At 39.1% G+C, this 17,560-nt stretch overlaps 1 protein-coding gene across 3 annotated transcripts in view; it reads left to right on the top strand.

Moving 5' to 3' along the window:
* SGCZ (sarcoglycan zeta) overlaps positions 1–17,560 on the top strand; it is a 228,971-nt gene that overhangs the window by 22,475 nt on the left and 188,936 nt on the right. The window lies entirely within an intron of this gene.

The following is a 17,560-nucleotide window of genomic DNA, read 5'->3' as shown; positions in this document are numbered from 1 at the left end:
CACACACACACACACACACACACACACACACACACACGCACTGAATCAGAACTGGGGGGGAGGGAAATGGAGATGGAAAGCAGGGTCATAATCTTCAGCCTAAATTGAAGAACATTTTCTTTGGTAGATAGCATATGACTCCTTATACCTTTCAGATCACTTATATCTTTCCTTCTTATATCTTAGCTTGCATGAACAAAAAAGCTGTTTTTGGTGGTGGTGGTGATGTTGAAATGGTTATAAGAAAGGGGAATGTCTCCATGTCATTTCCTTCTGGTCTGTGATATTTTTGGAGATTGATAATGTTATTAATGTTAATCAAAGAATGAATAAATGTCCACAACTTGCTTTGTTGAATATATATTTTAAGGTTTGAAACAAATATCTGCCCTAAAGAATTAGTTGCATTTTTATTGATTGCCACCAGAATGTCCATAGCTAACTACCTGATAGATAAAATTATGACATGGGAGCTTTGGTATAGAATGCTTGACATATTGCCATAGCTGAAAATTTGATTGACATGCTTCACCTGGGTCGAACTAAAGTTACTAGAGTTAAAGTCTTATCAAATATATGACCTGAGTTTATATCATATGTCAACAAAGGGAAAGCATAATTTTTATGCTACATGGATAGATTAACATGTGGTAGAAATATTAACATATTATTAATTAATATAAAGTGTTATGAATGGTTTTCTTGGTCTACTTTTTTTAATCCTTATATATATTGAGAACCATCTAGCATTGGATATAAGATGGTCAGCTATATAAATGTTTAAATAAATAAAATGTGCACTTAATTTTATTTACAAATTATTGTATTTTTTTTAGAATTTTAAATGTGTGTGTGTATGTTTGTCTAAAAATAAGGCCTTTACACTTTTCTAGATATATTCTTTCTTCCGTTTCAAGAGAGAATCTTGTGTAGACATGGTGAGGAGTGAATCTGAGCAATATACTGTATATGATTTTAATTGCAGCATTATTTATCATTATTTAAGAAATTGTTTACAACCTCAGTCCAATTGGACAAAACTGGTTGTTTCTGTTCAATGATGAGTATTGTATTTCAATACATTTTAGGGCAACACTGGGCAAAGCTGGATTAAATGATTTTGATAAAAATCATCACTGTCGTCATCATCATCATCATCTCTGCACTGTCCTCACTTGCTAAACTCAATTTAAAGAACAAAAATAAGCTGTTATAAAGTGCATAATGTTTATAATTCTGCACATTTTAATTAACATAATAGGCCTTACAAGCAATCATTTAAAACAATTTGTTTTTATCATCATAACTAATGAATAATGAATCATTCATATTCAAATTAAAGAGTTGTGTGAAGCACCACAATATAAATATTTTATTTATTGCATGTTTATTTGTTTGTTTATTTTGGTCCACTAAATTCATAATACTTGGTCCTCTTTAAAAAAAATACACAGTCACATTTATTGAGAAATCTAAAATCAAATACAATTACCAAACAGTGTAAATGAAAGTGCCTCCCCCACCCAATCCCAGGGTGTAGTAGCTGTTGTTAAGAAGATTAACTCTAATAAAAGAGGGAATGCTCAAACTGGCATTTCAAAAACAGCAAAAAATCATTAGAAGCAAAATTATTTACCATTATGAAACATGGACACTAACCTCACAATTGGTATAAAAGCTATGAGTAGCACAAAGATACATGCTCAGCATTACAAGACACAATAGAAAGTCCTGCACATGGATTAGAGAACAAACTAAAGTATACAATATCATCAAGAGAGTAAAAGAAATGAAATGGAATGGGGATGGTCACATAGCAAGTAGAACTGATGGCAGGTAGACCAAGGCAATCATAGAATGGACCCCACTTAATAAAAAGCATCCACAAAAGATACCTAAAAAAAGACAGAGCAACAACATCAGCAAATATTGCAGGCCCAGTTGGCAAATGAAAGCTCAGGATCCTATTGGTTGGAAAAATGAGGAAGAGGCCTTCATCATGCTGTGGATAAATAATGGCTAAAATGAGGATGATAATTTAGTTTGGTATTTTTTTTAAACTGTTACATTCTTAATTACTGGCATATTCTAGAATAACAGGGGATGGGTCTTCTAATCCAATCCCCCTGTTCAAGTAGGAGAACCTGTATTATTTTGGACAAATGGCTGTCCAATCTTTTCTTTAAACTCTCTGCTGGAGGCGTACCCACAACTTCTGGAGGCAAGCCATTCCACTAGTTAACTAACAGGAAATTTCTCCTCATTTCTAACTACTGTTATTGCTTCATATATTTACTATGGTTTGTTGCCCAGTCATTCAGATATTTAGACTGGATTTAGTATTTTTATCCATCAATCAAATCCTTCCCAAGAATCTGGGCAGGCGTCATTGAGGCAATCTTCCCAGTTGAAAGCAAGGGAAAAAAAATAGCTCTGAAGAAATCTCCAAGGTGCACCAAGCCGCTTCCCTACTTCACCTGAAACGCATTGTTCTGAGCCTAAGATATTCTGGCTGACTCACCACATTTTGACAGCCAAATCTGGCTCTGCATGGATCCCAATATAGTATAATGAGGCAGAAAAATAGTTTTATTATGATTTATTCAGAACATTTTGATAAAAAGGATCCTCTCATTCAAAGAGGGAACCCCAAGCCTCAGATTACAGTCTCTTTTATAGTTAACACTTCAAAGAAAAATATAAAAGAAACATTGATTAAATAAAAGTATTCCCCCTTTGTATAGGAAATCAGTTACATGAAGCTAAATATATTGCATATTTGTATTCCATAATGCTGCATATGTTCATTTAAATGAACTTCATGGTGGATGTAAAATTTAGAATGCTAATGAGGAAAAATGTCATAAGGTTAGTTAGAGTCCACAAAGAGACAAACCAGATGCAAGTCAACACTAAAGAGTTCTCTTTCTTATCAGAAGACAAACTACAGACATTCTGTTAAGACAAACCTGGTCCTATCCTATCCTGACCCCGGAGAGCAAAGTTTTATCTTGCAGTTTAGGAATATTAGGAAGTATCACTCAATCTGTCCAGTAACAGAATAAATAACTTTCTACATTCCAGTCTGCAACGGTTTGATAAACTATTAACGTCTATTAAAAGAGAAGACTAAAATCAAATTAAAATGCAAGAAAACCCATGCTATTTATCAAGTACAGCACTTAGTAGTATCAACATGTATGTTGTGTGGCCTTTAAATACCCTGCTGAAGGACGCCCTCTACCATTTGGCTGTCCAATCTTTTCCAGCGATGACGCACAGTTTCTAGAGGCAAGCCATTTCACATATTGCTTCCTTCTGCATGCAAATTGTTCCTGTGGAACCCTGTTTTGGAGTGTGTGTATTTTTCAGCAATGTTCTAACTTTGAACAAGGCAGCTGGTAAGTGAGATTTACCTATATATATTCTGTGAAGGAGATTTACAATTCTGAGTTAACAATAAGCAGAATTTTTAAAATCTGAATTTTAGAGTCACTAATATGTTTTCCCATATTTTAATTTCTAGAGTTTGGTCAGGGTTAGGATCATTGTTTTAGTTTTAAATGGCATGAGGATTATAGTTATTGTATTATTATTATTATTATTGTTGCGATGGAATACCATATACTCATATGTAGGACATGGTGGCCTCTGTTGTGTACAGGTGAAACTCAAAATATTAGAATATTGTGCAAAAGTTCATTTATTTCACTAATGCAACTTAAAAGGTGAAACTAATATATGAGATAGACTCATTACATGCAAAGCAAGATAGTTCAAGCCATGATTTGTCATAATTGTGATGATTATGGCTTACAGCTCATGAAAACCCAAAATCCACAGTCTCAGAAAATTAGAATATTGTGAAAAGGTGCAATATTCTAGGCTCAAAGTGTCCCACTCTAATCAGCTAATTAAGCCATAACACCTGCAAAGGGTTCCTGAGCCTTTAAATGGTCTCTCAGTCTGGTTCAGTAGGAATCACAATCATGGGAAAGACTGCTGACCTGACAGTTGTGCAGAAAACCATCATTGACACCCTCCATAAGAAGGGAAAGCCTCAAAAGGTAATTGCAAAAGAAGTTGGATGTTCCCAAAGTGCTGTATCAAAGCACATTAATAGAAAGTTATGTAGAAGGGAAAAGTGTGGAAGAAAAAGGTGCACAAGCAGCAGGGATGACCGCAGCCTCGAGAGGATTCTCAGGAAAAAGCCATTCAAAAGTGTTGGGGACTTTCACAAGGAGTGGACTGATGCTGGAATCAGTGCATCAAGAACCACTTCACACAGATGGATCCTGGACATGGGCTTCAAATGTCGTATTCCTCTTGTCAAGCCGCTCCTGAACAATAAACAACGCCAGAAGCGTCTTACCTGGGCTAAAGAAAAACAGACCTGGTCTATTGCTCAGTGGTCCAAAGTCCTCTTTTCTGATGAGAGCAACATTTGCATCTCATTTGGAAACCAAGGACCCAGAGTATGGAGGAAGAATGATTGAAGTTCCAGTGTAAAGTTTCCACAGTCTGTGTTGATTTGGGGAGCCATGTCATTTGCTGGTGTTGGTCCACTGTGCTTCATTAAGTCCAGGGTCAACGCAGCCGTCTACCAGGAGATTTTGGAGCACTTCATGCTTCCTTCCACAGACGAGCTTTATGGGGATGCTGACTTCATTTTCCAGCAGGACTTGGCACCTGCCCACACTGCCAAAACCACCAAAACCTGGTTCAATAACTGTGGGATTACTGTGCTTGATTGGCCAGCAAACTCGCCTAACCTGAACCCCATAGAGAATCTATGGGGCATTGCCAAGAGAAAGATGGGAGACATGGGACCGAACAATGCAGAAGAGCTGAAGGCCGCTATTGAAGCATCCTGCTCTTCCATAACACCTCAGCAATGGCACAGGTTGATAGCTTCCATGCCATGCTGCATTGAGGCAGTAATTGCTGCAAAAGGGGCCCAAACCAAGTACTGCATGCTTATACTTTTCGGAGGTCCGATATTGCATGTAATATTCTAATTTTCTGAGATTGTGTTTTGGGGGTTTTCATGAGCTGTAAGCCATAATCATCACAATTATGACAAATCCCAGCTTGAACTATCTTGTTTTGCATGTAATGACTCTATCTCATATATTAGTTTCACCTTTTAAGTTGCATTACTGAAATAAATGAACTTTTGCACGATATTCTAATTTTTCGAGTTTCACCTATCTTTTTCCCTTTTCTTTATGTTCCTTTGACTTTTATGTTTATGCTGGTCATTGATTGAAATAAAGATTGTATACATAAAATTATATTTTTTAAATATGCATATTTAAAAGAAAAATTATATTTGTATAAATTATACAAAAATAATTCCCATGTTTAAAATAGCATAGATGGAAAAATGAAGCTGATTTTTGTCCTTGGGTTGAGCTTAACCCCGGGGCCTTTATAGATTTAATTTTGCATTTTTCATAAATATTCTTCTTCCTTTCTTCCTTTTCATAAAATACAGCTGTTCCTTATGTTTGCACAGAACAGGCACACTGAAATCCATAGTTCTGTTTAGGATTGGCTTCTTCATCTGTTAAAGAAAGACTTAGCAAGAAAGCCATCATGTTCCATCATAAGAAATATGTTCCTTATTGATGTTGAACATAACAAGTAGCTACTGAGGGCATCTGAAACCCTCTTTTAAAGTGATGTGCTACAGAGGCTTCAAAACTTTGTTTACTGTATTCTTCCAAAAGCCAGATTTTTTTTTAAAAAAACAACTTTTCTATAGCCAAGTACAGATACTCGCATCATCTAATGTAGCTGCTATGACTTCTTTTCTGCTTTCTAAAAACAAGTCTGAGTATGTGTATAATTTTTTTATTATTCTTATACAACATCACTTAAAGATAATAATACAAAAATTATCTATATTCTGTAACTGTATTAAATGTATTCTGAATTATTTCAGTTCCTTTTAATGTAGTATATTAACCCTTTGGTGTATCAATAAGGCCATTTATTTAGTCTTAAGACCAAAGAACTTATTGTTGCAACTGAAATGTCTATGCAAAGGAAATAGCTAGTTTTCCTTCAAAACAAAAAAGGGAGTAGAACAAAATGCTGAAAATAAACAAGACTCAGATCTTCTGAAATGTAGGAACTTAAAAATGAACCTCTACTATTGGTTTTAAATGCCTTGTTATAAATAATATTAATCCTACTGTAAATGCTTCATAATGAAGGGTTGATGGATCAGGTATACATATTTTTCCCTAAACACAATTTTTAGCCTGTTGATGGACTCAACTTTGAAGCTAAAACAGGATTATATGCAAGAGCAAGATACAATCTGCTTCAATCTGCAAGGTCATGGTTTCTCTGGGAATATAAAAAAAATATTTTCTGCCAAAAACACATTTGCTTCCGATTCCAGGAGACATGAATAGAAAATGCTTAAGTGCATACCTTTTTAGGGCCACCAAGAGCAAAATGTTTATTTTCCATAAAGTTTGGAAGTGTTTTGTTATACATATAGGTCATAAAATAACAAATGCAATATTCAGAATTGTGTCACTGCATTACATTAGCCTTTCTGTAAACTACACAATAAAAAGATTCCATCTGATTCCAGTTCCATTTTATGTGATGTTTTAGCTGTTCTTTCTGCTATCTTAAATTTTAGATACAGTTACCTACAAGGGAGAAAATGTTGTTATGCCATTAAAAAATATGTCTATTGGAGAAGTAGAATATTTATTTATTTTGAAAGAGAAATGTATTTATATTGTACTTACAATAAAACTTACCGATTCAGGAAACTTGGACTGAAAGAAACCACAGAGAGAATTTCTGATGTATAATTCATTGAAATTTCAAATTGACGCATCAAGTAGTAGTTAAAGAGTTCCTGAAACATTAAACCATATTGTATTATATGGCTGCCATGGAAAAAATGCCTAATTATTGCTAATAATACTTCATCTATCTGCTTATCATAAGGTGACCAGATTTTAACATTGGTAAAGTGGGACACCATTGACCGGGGGGAGGATGTTCTTGATTAAAAAACTTTTAAAAATTGGGGCTTTTTTAAAATGCTGCAGGATGCGGGACAAATTGTTCAAAAGCGGGACGTCTGGTCACCTTAATTTAGATGCCCATCAAAGGCAAAACTCAGGGGGTTGATTTGAGGGGCAGCCCAAAGCACCGTCTGTCTAAATTTGCATCAGCCAGGCAGTAACATTTTCATAGACCATGATCAGAGGAGCAGCTGATCCTATGGAGAGACTCCTCCTGCATTCAGTCCCAGGCCTACAAATGGAAGTACCCCGTCCTTCCTCCTTTCACCTTCCTTCCTTCCTTCCTTCCTTCCCTCCTTCTTCCTTCTAGCCTTCCTCCCTTTCCATTCTTTCTCCTTCCTTCCTTCCTCTTGCCTATCTACCTTCTGTCTTTCTGCTCTTTAGATCTCTCTTCCCCTTCCCTTCCTTCCTCCTTCCATCCTTTCACCTTCCCTCCTTCCTCCTTTCTTTATTTTTCTGTTCTTCCCCTTCTCTTCCTTTCTTCTTCCATTATTTTCTTCTTTCCTCCCTCCCTCCCTTCTTTTTCCTTCCTCCTTCCATCCTTCCTTCTTCCTTCCTTCATTCCTCTTGCTTATCTACCTTCACCTTATCTGTCTTCTGCTCTTTCCCTCTCTTCCTTCCTTTCTCCTTCCATCCTCTCTTCTTTCCTCACTCACTCCCTTCCTCCTTTTCTCTTCCTTCCTCCTTCCATTTTTTCAGCTTCCTTCCTTTTGCCTATCTACCTTCTCTGTCTTTCTGCTCTTTCCAGCTCTCTCTTCCCCTTCGCTTCTATTCCTTCCTCCTTCCATCCTTTCACCTTCCCTCCTTCCTATTTCTTCCTTCTTCCTTCCTTCTGCCTATCTACCTTCACCTTCTCTGTCTTTCTGCTCTTTCCCTGTCTTCCCCTTTCCTCCCTCCCTCCCTTCTTTCCTTTGTACACCAAAAGTGGGACGTCTAGTCACCTTATCTTATCAGGCCATCCAAATCTATTTTTATTTCCAGTTGTTGCTATCCAATCAAGGTGACTTAATGTGTATTAATGTGATTACATTTTGTTTTATTGTTTATAAAACATACCATACCCTATCCACATCTTTTTTGTCATCTTAAAATGTAAATTTAAATTAGTAGTATCATTGTAGAACATGAATTAAGCAATGGATTAAACCATTCTAAATGAGTCTTTCCCCAATCCCACCACCTCCAATATTGATTTAAAGATTTCAAATTATGCTTTGTAGGCCTTGGAATAATTAATACATAAAACAATGCAGCTGTTTTAAAATAAATTGAGACAGAATTTATTCTGTTTTGATGGTAGGCTGGCAGAAGTTCCTCTGAGACTGTTGCATAATCTAATTAATTTCAGGATTCAGAAGTATTTCCCTGAAAATCAAGCACCCTTTCTTCCCTAAAACTGATCCATTATGCTTAATTTGAAAACCCTATACTATTATTTAGAAAGGGATTTGAATATGACCCTTAGACTACATAGTTAAACTGTTATGTTTTCAGCCAATAATTACACGGAATGCCTACTATTAGTGTCTTTATGTCCCAGAATTATAAATTACTAACAAATAAAACTTGTGAATTTAAATTCTCTTCAAATTATCTCCATAATATTCAAGAACCGTATAATTGTGCATTTCTCTAAGAAACCACATGGTTTCTGTAGCAATAGCTACATATACATAATAATGTAGCAATAGCTACATTATAAATATATAAAAGATTTTTACAACCCCCGGTATGCCCAAATATGGGAGGAAGATCACTACTTCCATTCTCTGTCCTTCGGCTCATCACAAGAGACCATCCAGGCAGAAACCCAATATTTTTTACTGTTGCCTTTTTGTTACATTTTGTTGTATTTGTGCTGATAAATAAATAAAGGGAGACTAGTATAGATCTATTTCAAGCTATTTAGCTCTCATCAGCTAGCCATACTCTTATATATATGTATTTAGTGTCACAAGCCCTGGTATGCCCCAATTATGGGAGGAAGCTAACTGCTTCCATTATCTGTCAATCGGCTCATCACAAGAGTCCATCACGACAGAAACCCAATATTTTTACTGTTGTCTTTGTTATATTTGTGTTATATTTGTGCTGATAAATAAATAAAGGGAGACTAGTATAGATCTATTTCAAGCTATTTAGCTCTCATCAGCTAGCCATACCCTTACTGGGATTCGAACCTGTGCTATATTACATCTTAGGCAAACGTCTTAGCCTTTAACTGCTTCCATCATCTGCTTCCATCATTCAATATATATATTGAATGAAAAGATTGTGCTATTATTTGTGAAATGGAAGCACAAAGTGACTAATCTTCATGATGTTTTAAGCAATGTAAGCAATTCAATGTGTTACATTTTTGATTGCCAAAGAAGTCCCTCCAATTTAAATTCCCCACTGAGTGCAGATTGTTTATGTTGACAAGTACATTGATGTGAGTATTATTTATTGCTGAGCCAAAAATGCAAATTAATGATGAACTGGAAAGATCTGATTTGCATGATCAAAAATGAAGTGTATAACCTTGTGACAACAATCACAGGTTCAGAAAAGAAAGGTTGATGAACTGATCAAGGACAATTGGCATATCATTGAAAGAGAAATTTTCTGTCAACCTTGGCATTTCAAAGGAACATGTCATGTTCTTCACCATTGGACGGATTAAATAAGAGGGCTTCTCACTACTGACAGCAGAGATGAAAGCTTCAAGAGATGAAATTTGTCAGCAAATATTGTCACACTACAAGAATGATGGTGTGGAACTTTTCCACAGCATTGTGACAGCTGTAGAAACATGAGCTTATCATTGTGCCCCAAAAATGAAATGCCAGTCCATGGAATATGATCATAAATCTTCATCCACTAAAATAAATAAATGAATAAATCAAAACCTAGAAAAATTCATGGTTACAGTTTTGTGGAACACAGATGGTGTTATTTACATGGATTGTCTTGAACTTGGCCCAGTATCAGAATGCTATATGGCAACACTCAAAACTTTGAACAATTAAGCAGAGTTTGGAGACACAAAAAGGAAATGTGCTATAACATGACACTAGACCTATTTATTTTTTTATTAAATAAGGTGCACCCAAATTGCAGAGGTGACTCTGATTGGCTTAACATATATTATGAATCATATATTATATCTCATATCTTATGAGTTAAGCAAGAGACAATTTTAAACATAGATTTCATTATCTTTTCCTATTAGCAATACTATAAATATGTACTATAAGTCTACTGCCTTTTCTTAAAATGGAACAAATACTTTTCTAGGCACCTGTCTGACTCAAATAAGAAGTATATCGGGCTGCTGGGGCCTGGCTGATTATGTGTGTAATTACAGATACACATTTAAGAAGTTTGTCCAACTTTGGCAGAAACATGTACTGTAGTAATTGGTAATGATATTGAGAAATATAGGTAGATAACAAAAATCTAATTTCAAGGATTATACACCTGTTTCATTTGTTAACAAATTATGAAGACAGCAGAATTAGTTTTCATTCAACCCTTGTATAACATAGACTGCTATTCTAAGGATGTTCAAAAGAAAATGATCTCCATTCCAATAAAATGGTTTTACTTCAAAGTAAATATATTCAGGATGAACTGTTAATTCTCTCTATTCTCAGAATTATCCAATATACTTACTCCAATTGAGGTTGCCTCCCATCCTAATCTGTAATAGAACAGACCAGGGGTGGGTTTCAACCAGTATGGACTGGTGAAATTCAGTGTGCCTTCCCGTACCCGTTGGTCAGGAGGTCCCGTACCGAAATGCAGAACGCTCCCTCCCCTCATTTGCTCTTTCACTCGCCCCACCTATCCGCACCCCACTGCCAAAAACTTCTCAGAAGAAGAACCAGAGGAAGGAAGAACTGGTGAGTGGCTGGGGTGGGGGGGAGGATGTTGGGGAAGAGGGAAGAGGCAGAGGGGCTGGAAGATACCATAGGAACACACACTTCCAGCCCCTCTGCCTTTTCCTTCTTCCTGGATTCACTCAGAGGTTTGTAAAACTCACAGCCTATGCACACGCACACATTTTTCTACTCTTTTAAAAACATCTGAGTGAATCCGGGAAGAGGCAGAGGGGCTGGCAGTGTGTACATGTGCACAGGCTGTGAGTTTTAAAAATGTCTGAGTGAATCCAGGAAGAGGGAAGAGGCAGAGGGGCTAGAGGTGTGTGTGTGTGTGTGTGCACAGGTTGTGAGTTTTAAAAATGTCTAAATGAATCCAGGAAGAGGGAAGAGGTAGAGGGGCTGGAAGTGTGTCCGTGTGCACTGGTTGTGAGTTTTAAAAACATCTGAGTGAATCCAGGAAGAGGGAAGAGGGAGAGGGGCTGGAAGTGTGTTTGTGTGCACAGGCTGTAAGTTTTAAAAACTTTGAGTGAATCCAGGAAGAGGGAAGAGGCAGAGGGGCTGGAAGAGTGTGTGTAAGGTGGTCAGTAATGTTGAAGACCAGCAAGGACAGCCATATTTCCTCTGTAAGTAGCTGTGTTATTGTTTTGTGTACTTATTTTATTCTTATTTAAGTAGTAAGTGCACAAAATAATAAAATTTCTTTTTTATATCTTCTTTTTGTAGGTCATTCTTTAGGGCAAAGAATTCAGTGACATTGACTTGGCTACTCCCACCCAGTCACATAACTGCCAAGCCAATCCCACTCAGTCATATGACTCCCAACCTACTCCCACCCAGTTTACATGAGCACCAAGCCACTCCCATAAAATAGGCCACGCCTACAGAATAGGTTCTAAAAAAAATTGAAACTCACCACTGGAACAGATGTTTCTATAACAATTACCCTCAGTCACTGTCTCTTATTAATATAATTTTCAACAATTTTCATTTAAAAAAAAAATTGAATAACTCATACAGATACATATATTTCCAAAATATCCATTGTAGGCAGCCATGGATTTGAATAAAGTCCCAACTAATCTTCCACTTTTTCAGACCAAAGATATAGAATCATAAGACTGGAAGGGATTTTCAAGGTCTTCTAGTCCAACCCCATGCCCATGTAAGGGAACTTATATCATCCGAGACAAAGATGGGTCCAAACCTTTGTTGAAAACTTCCAGTGATGGTGCACCCCCAACTCCAGGAGACAAACTATTCCATTGGCTAAAGTTCTCACTGTCAGGAAGTTTCTCTTTAGTTCCAGGTTGAATGTCTCTTTGGTGAGCTTCAACCCATTGCTTCTTGCCTTACTCTAAGGAGTTATGGAAAATAAGTTTACCCCCATATCTCTAGGGGGTCAGCCCCTCAAGCACCAGAAGACAACTATCCTGTTACCCATGCTTCTTCTTTTTCTTAGGCTAGACATACCCAGTTTCCTTAACTGTTCCTCATATGATTAATCACCTTAATCTCTCTTCTCTGAACTCTTTCTAGGGTCTCAGCATCTTTTTTGTATCATGGGGATCAGGACTGGATACAGTATTTATTTTGCAGGAGTAGGGATACTATGAACCTCATTTGTTATGCATTTCACCTACCTGAATTAGTCAAGTGGTATGTACAATATTTCTGCCAACCTATCAGTTTGAAAGCAGAAAAATAGGAACCGCCTTTGGTGGGAAGGTGTCAGCGTTCGGTGCACCTTAATATATATATATATTATATAGGCATTTCAAGTCAGCTTATGCAGACTTAAAAAGATCAGTCCATGTTTTGACAACAATATGAAACACAGCTTGAGCAAAAATGAATTCTTCCAGATACGACGGGAAATTATTTATTCCAAGTCTGTGTCATTCTTTAAAATTCCATTACCATACATTTACATGTAAACATGATTTTATTTTCTTAAGCACATGAATTGCTTATTTAAATATAATATAGTGAAATTATTTTTAACCTAGCAATACAAGAATAAAGAAGACTAATTAAAGTCTGCCATTATATAAGCTATGCATTTCCTAAGAGGAGCATCATAAGCGAAAACCTAAACAACTGAGCATCTTTATTTATTTTAACACATTTCATTCAACTCTTTATTCCCAATGTAACAAAAAGAGATGCTTTTAAAAAAAGAACAATGTACAAACTGGAATGTATCCCATTTCCCTTTATTCAATTCTTTAAATTTTGTGGTAGTGTTATACATTTTATGCAGTGTTTATCTTAATATATTTTAATTTAATTTAATTTATTTTCATATATTTTATTTATTTATGCAACCTACCCAGGTATTTTTAAATGTGCAAAAAACAATAATAGTCTCAAATGCAGTTTAATTTAAAAATAAGAAACTGGCATTCTACAGATCTTCAACATTTCACCAAATCCATGTACACACACTTATTTGCATTGCTGTCACCAGTTAAATACTAATATTATTGTGTATTAGGCTGGAATATAAGGAAATACAATTGTATACAATGGAAGTTAATTTTTTGTTCTCTGACCCATTTTTATATTCAAATAACTGTGAACTAAAGTCTCTTGTGTACTGAGTGTTTGTAACAGTAAGAGATATGATTTGGCTTCTGACTTTAATGGTGGGAAAAACAGTATGCAACATTTTACCATCTTTTGGTACTGTACATAACATATTGAATATCTATAGAACTTATGTATTTATTACAGATATTTACCCAACTGCCAGTACTGATTTGGAATGCCATTTTCCATTAAAAACACAGATGGAAGCCGAAATATAAACTACAATTTTATAGGGTTCTACATTCATCCAGCAATTTGTCCTGTTTTTTTCTCTTTAAAAAAACACAAGTTATTTGTCTTTTACCAGCTTTCTCCATGGAAAGGGTGTAGCATCTTATCAAATTTCAGTTAATAGCTAAGATATACCATTTGCTTCAAATCAAATATTTTGCAGGTTTTAAGCTGGCATTATAGTGCATTCTAAGAGAAAATCAGGACAGGGAAAAGACATTAATATTGGATTTCCTGGTAATATTTTCCCCAAGGCTATATCTGATTCCATAAGTTTATGCTGGGTTAAAAACATTTCCTTCCAGTAGCTTTTTGTTTTCTTTTCACTCTTCCTGGCTTTACAAAGCACTAGAGAATCCCATTACCACAAACTAATGTACCTTCCTTTTATAAACTGACCCTGAAACATTATTAAAAGTCCCACTATCCTCTGAAACCCAGAATAAAATAAAATTAAAATTACAAAGGAAGGAAGCCCTTGGGCAGCTGTAATCAATGGTGTCTGCTAATTTAAAATGCTTACCTTAGTCACAGAAGCATACATGTACAATCATGACTAAGTGGTAAAGACAGCATTTTTTTAAAAAGCTGCTCCTAATAATAAGTGGCCTATTTTGAGATGGATGGCTGCTTACAATATGTGTAGGTCGAGTAAGCTTTCCAGATGCCTTGAATTTATTTCTGTTTGCCAGAGCTCAACTTCCATATTATTGTCTGTCATAAACTTTACCATCATTAGACTACATTCTTATTTATTTATACATAATGCATGGAGCAGTAGTCTTGGAAACAGGCTTCACAGAACATGCTCCATGTTTTATCATTTTTGCCATTTCTGTTTTAACTGAGTAGAGAAATCTGGCACAAAGAAAAAAAACTCTAAAATGTGTGTGACCCTTTAACTGCCAGCCCTTCGAGGCAAATCAGAATAGGAAACCAAATTATGATGAATGGTAATTCTAACATTGTAATAACATTTTATTCTAACATTATAATAACAGAACATTGCAGGTATGAATGTGTCCCCCCCCTCCACTTCTCCTTTTATATCCATGAGAATTAGAGAAGATCAAGTCTAAATGCTTCTTCAAATTACATTTCTGCCTTGGACTTTTTTCTTTTATCTGGCTGTAGTCTTGGTTGTGGCATTTCCTCCTGTTCCTCAAAGTTCCTATTTCACATTGCAAAAGAAAACTCTCTAGTGGACAGAATAAAAAACAAAAGCCAATCTTACATACCATCTGTTTGGAATCAAATGAACGTGCTTTTCCCCCTTTTTTTTCATGGTTACCTCTTTGTTGGCTTTCTACTGCCTCTTTATAAAGCAAAATACTCTTAGACTGACTATCTTTAGAGAAATGTTTATGGAGTTAAGCTCTATAATAGTGTCTTAGTTTCTTTGTTCCTTAAGGTGACCAGATGTCCCGCATCTGGCGGGACAGGAACGCCTTCCAATAATTTTTCCCGGGCGGTTCTTAAAAAAACCCGCTTTATTTTGGCGCTTGCAGCTCCCCCGCCCATCAGCTGCTAGCTCGCTGGCTCGTTCCGTTCTATTTACACTAAAAATCTAAGCCAGCCCAGCCTGCCACTCACTGATTGGCCTAGACTCCAGACAATCAGTGAGCTGGCTGGGATGGAAAATTTTAAGCACGCGGCGTGCTTAAAATTTTCCATCCCAGCCAGCTCACTGATTGGCTGGAGTCCGCTTAGCTTAGCACGCCGCACGAGTCTCCATTTCATTTCGTCTTTTGCTTGGTGCTTAGCTTAACTGGTGAGTAACGGTACCGGTGGGAATTGGGAGGCGCTGGGGGGAGGAGACGGCCCTCCTCTCCTCCTTCTCCCCCTTTGTGGAGTTTCACCTTGCGCAGAGAACTTCCACTCGGTCCCGGAGATTCTGCTGCCGGTGGCGGCCCCTGTGCTGTGGTGGGAAGCGACCACGCTGAAAGTCCGCGAGGCGTGATCACTTCCCACTGCAGCACAGGCGCTGCCACAGGCGGCAGAAGCTCCAGGACCAAGTGGAAGTTCTCTGCGCGAGGTGAAACAGCTGCCGCCGCCGCGCTCTCCTACGGGAGCTTTGGGTGCACGGCGCAGCCGCCGGTGCCAGCAGGGCGACGCGCGTGGTGGGAAGACGGCCGTCCAGCCTGCTCTTCCTGGCAGCGGCTGCTCCTGCTCCTCCCTCCCTTCATGCAGCCTCCTGCCTCTCTCCTGGCCAGAGCAGCGCCATGCCTTGCCAAGAGCCACTGCCGGGCAGCTTCACATGAGTGAGTAACTCCGGCAGTGGGAATCGGGAGGCTTCGGGTGGGCGGCAGCACTTCCCTTGCGAAGGCCATCCAAGAAGCGCTGCCGCCCACCCGAAGCTTCCCGATTCCCATCACCGGAGTTACTCACTCACGTGAAGCTGCCCGGCAGTGGCTCTTGGCAGGGCGTGGCGCTGCTCTGGCCAGGAGAGAGGCAGGAGGCTGCGTGAAGGGAGGGAGGAGCAGGAGCAGCCACCGCCGGGAAAAGCAGGCTGGATGGCTGCCTTCCCACCATGCGTGTCACCCCACTGGCAACGGCGGCTGCTCCGGCCCTTCTCCAGCCGTGTGTCCAGTCCGGCCACTAGGCGACCTCCCTGCAGCCTCCTCGCCCGGCAAGGGGGAAGGTTTGGGGCGAGGGGTCCTCCGCTTCCCCCATCCCAGCAGTGGAGCGTGGGCGCCTGGTTGCAAATGCGTCTCCCTCACCTGCGCTTGAGACCCGCAGCTGAGGCAGCGCCGATGTCAGAGGAGGGGAGGGAGCCAGCTGAGGAAAAAGACCCCCACCCTCTTCCCCTTCAGGGGGTCTCCCCACTTACCATTGGAGCGGCGGGGCGGGGAGAGATTGGATCCAGCCCCCTCCCCTGCCTGCGTGGGCGGGAGGCGTGGAGGAAGGCGAGCAAGAGGAGGCGCCCAGGTTGCTGCGCCCATCGCCACCCCGCGCCTGTCTCGGTGCCCACCTGTCAAAGTGGTGATGCGGAGCAGCCAAGCGCTGATTGGGGGGGACGCCGAGCAAGGAAAGGCGGGGTGAAGGAGCCATCTCTAGCTCCGCTGGTGCCAACCTGGCCCTCCCCACTTCAGAGAGAGAGAGGGACACCCGCTGCCCAGTGCCCACCCTGGTGGAGGAGGCATGTGGGGCTTTGGGCTGGCAGGCACCGTGCAACAAAACCTCCCCCCTTCCCCATCAGGTGGCAGGTGGGGGGTTGCGGGCACACCTATCTTGCCAGCCCTGGCATGGGCCAGCGGGGTTCTCTGTGTGTTCTATTGTGGGTCTAAGGTAGCAACCACACCAGCCTCCAACTTGCAGGCTTGCCAGTCCAAGATGAGTCCCAGTCGTGTTGCTGATTGCGGGACAGTTTTGCCAAGGTGGTTGTGAGAACGGCATTCATAGGGAAAGCTGGCTTCACCTGTTACAGCAGTGATGGGGAAATCTTTTGGGCTCAAACATTCAGAAAATGTTTAATTTCACTCTCCTGGTGCGTGTGTGTGTGTGTGTGTATGTGTGTGTGTGTTGCACACATACAGACATCCTTCACCAAAGAGAAACATTTCTTTTTCAAATTCATTCATTAAAAAAGAATACACTTCAATCATACGTGGTGTTAAGTGTTGCACAAAGAAACAACACAGGAAAGGAAAGAAGGGAGGGAGGGAGGAAAGGGGAAGACAAGGAAAGAGCAGAAAGACAGAGAAGGTGAAGGTAGATAGGCAGAAGGAAGGAAGAAGGAAGAAATAGGAAGGAGGGAAGGTGAAAGGATGGAAGGAGGAAGGAACAGAAGCGAAGAGGAAGAGAGAAATGGAAAGA

This window comes from Thamnophis elegans, chromosome 9 (genome assembly GCF_009769535.1).
Source record: "Thamnophis elegans isolate rThaEle1 chromosome 9, rThaEle1.pri, whole genome shotgun sequence".
Classification (NCBI taxonomy): domain Eukaryota; kingdom Metazoa; phylum Chordata; class Lepidosauria; order Squamata; family Colubridae; genus Thamnophis; species Thamnophis elegans.
The sequence above is the reverse complement of the archived record's forward strand: the minus strand, read 5'-3'. Positions and strand labels throughout refer to the sequence as shown.